At 44.7% G+C, this 3,108-nt stretch overlaps 1 pseudogene; it reads right to left on the bottom strand.

Moving 5' to 3' along the window:
- LOC102493111 (60 kDa heat shock protein, mitochondrial-like) overlaps positions 1-949 on the bottom strand; it is a 1,475-nt pseudogene extending 526 nt beyond the window's left edge.
- Between the last annotated feature and the right edge of the window lie 2,159 nt (positions 950-3,108).

Here is a 3,108-nt window from a genome sequence, read left to right as displayed (position 1 = left end):
TTTTTTTTGGAGAGATTTTCACTGTAGGGCGCGTGCGCTCGCCAGACAGACAGAGAGAGACATAGAGACAGAAAGCGAGAAATCACCCCCCAGGGGGGATGGTCACGCCGCAATCCCTTCTCCTCCATTCTCCTCTCGGGATCTTGGGCACGCACGCACACGCGCCCGGCGTGAGTTTTAAGCCACCGGGTCCGGGACACGAACCGCGGTCGACTACGTGGGAGTCCAGCGATATAGCCATTACGCTAACTGCTGGTTCCCCATACCAATTTTTTGATCTCCATTAGCTGGAGTCAGTGAGTCCAAGGCTGGAATGCACCGAAACAGGGTACAACCCCCTCCTAGAACAATGCCTTCTTCAACAGCAGCTCTTGCAGCACTGAGGGCGTCTGTGACTCTTTTCGTTCACTTCGACATCACTGGGCCCACCAACCTTCAGCACAGCTACTCCATCTGAAAGTTTTGCCAGACGTTCATTCAGTTTTTCCTTTTCAGATTCACTAATTGTGACATCTAACTGCTCAATGATTTTTTGAGTACGTTTTTCAACTTGAGTCTTGTCACCTTTTCCTTTCAAGAGCATGGCATCATCTTTGGTCACAATGACCTCTCCAACTTTTCCTAAGTCATGAAGCTGAACATCCTCAATATTTAGGGTCAGCCCCTCTTCTCCAAACACTGCACCACCTGTAGCGATAGCCATGTCTTTAAACTGGTTCTTTCTATTGTCACCAAAACCTGGAGCTTTTACTGCTATGACCTGAAGACCAACTTTTAGCCTATTCAAAACAAGTGTACAGAGCTTCTGCATCAACATCTTCAGCAATTATGACTGGGGCTTCTGGTGAGCGCTGGCAATTTCAATAGCAGATTCAATGGACCGGACACTAGAAATCTTCTTTTCACTCAATAGAACATAGGACATATCCTTTACATACTGTCCTCTCATCTTTGTCTGATCTTGGGTAGACCCCCACTGAGGATAACATAAGAGGAGAACAAGAGAACATCTCTGAAGGGCAGATCCTGAAGCTCATCTACTTCTTCAATTTCATGTCCTTCTGCAGAGAAGTAAAAGTCATAGGGTAATAGTTTGAAGACCTGAGATTAAAATGAACACATGTGTTTGACCAGCTTTGACTTCACTGAGTCACCACTTGGGAGGACACAACAGGTGACAACACTGACCACATTCTCTCTCTCTTTTTAAAAAAGAATTATTTTATTTAACTTTATTTATTTACTTATTTATTTTTAATTGGGACAGAGTAAGAGAGAGAGAGAGGCAAAGTTAGAAAGCAAGCCATCAAATCTGGGACTCGAACTGTGGTCAGCCATGTGTGAGTCCAACACCCTTCACCACCACGTCACCTGCAGGCCCCAACCACATTCTCTTCTATTGCCATAGAAGGGGCTGCCTTCTGGGATGAAACTGGGATTTGGATATTGCTAGAGTATAGTGAACTGGTACCTCTTCCATGTTTCTGTTGTACTCCATCTTGTTCTGGACCGTCAACAGGCCTTCTAGGAATATAACTTACATCATATTCACAATTCACAGATAGGTATATCTGAAGATGTGGGTGTAAACATGCAGAAGGACAAGTGACAGAAGACAATTTCAAGGAAGTGCTCCAGATTTTTACATTCATCAGTGACAAAGGATGTGGTGTGGTGTGACCAGTCAAACCCATCATCGGCGCTGGAGGACTGGTTAGCTTGGTGGTTTGGGGATCGACATGGTAGCTATTACTTACGTTTGTCTAGACCCAGTTGTTCTCAATGGGTGTCTTGCACATGTTTTGGGGAGCAGAGAGAGGGGCATGTTTAGGCTGCATGTAATGACTAAAAGTCCCGCCTTTAATACATCTGAGAGACATCACAACCCTACTGAGTGACTAAATATGACTATGGGATACTCGGCGTGGTAAGGTTTGGCATCTCCGTGGGATGATTCTCCTAGCTATTCTTAGCTTTCATTTCTAACTTGATGAATAAGTTGCCGACTTCAGAAAACATAGAGCCCAACATGCTTTACAACATATATAGCTGAGTTTTAGTGCTTTTGACAGTTCTGCTACATTTGAGATAGTTGGTTTTGTTTACTTGTTTGGTCTTTGCTAATCTCCTCTCAGGATTTTGGGCATGCACACACAGTCAGAGAGTTTTATAGGCCTGGGACTTGAACCACATAGTCAGCTATGTGGAACCCAGCCACTTTAACCTCCTTGCCATCTGCTGGCCCAGTTTTATTATTTTTTGCTCTGACATACTAGAAAGTCGCTTGAAGATGTTACAGTTGGATAGAGGGGGTTGCTATGGTCTGAGAGTTTGTGTCTCCAACCCCTTTGTCCCAATTCGCATGCTGAAACTTAATCGCTAGTGTGATGGTATTAGGAAGTGGGCCTTTGAGGGCCCTACTCTCATAAATGGGATTCAGGCCCTTATACAAGAGGCCCTAGAGCTCTGCCTTGTTGATTCCATCATGCAAGGACACAGCGAGCAGGCGCCATTAGCAAACCCGGACCCTGGCCTTCATCAATCACTGAATATGCTGATACTTTTTTTAAAAAATAATTATTTTATTTAACTTTATTTATTTATTGTTTAATTTGATCAGAGAGGGGTAGAGAGAGAGAGAGAAAGACAGAGAGACAGAGAGAGTGAGAAAGTGAGAAAGTAAGCCATCAGGTCTGGGACTTGAACTGCAGTCAGCCATGTGGGAGTCTAGTGCTCTTAACCACCATGCCACCTGCTGACCCTGTGCTGATACTTTGACCTTGGACTTCTCAGTCTCCAGAACTATGAGAAAAAAATATTGATTTATTTATTTTGGTTTGCTACGGCGTACGTGCGCTTGCCAGAAACAAAGAGAGGGAAAGAAAAAGTGAGAAAGCACCTGCCAGAGGGGATGATCGCACCACAGTCTCTTCTCCATTTTCCTCTCACGATTTTAGGCGTGCACGCATATAGCCCTGGCATGTTTTTCAAGTCTCTAAGTCTGGGATTTGAACTGCACGGTCGGCCATGTGGGATCCAGCTATCTTCACCACTGCTCCACCAGCTGGCCCGCAGACTTCTGATTAACGGGTTTTCTTAAAGTTTACT

The sequence above is a fragment of the Tupaia chinensis genome, unplaced genomic scaffold, assembly GCF_000334495.1.
Source record: "Tupaia chinensis unplaced genomic scaffold, TupChi_1.0 Scaffold143758_1, whole genome shotgun sequence".
Taxonomy (NCBI): domain Eukaryota; kingdom Metazoa; phylum Chordata; class Mammalia; order Scandentia; family Tupaiidae; genus Tupaia; species Tupaia belangeri.
Note: the sequence above shows the minus strand (reverse complement) of the source record. Positions and strands in the feature narration are given on the sequence as shown.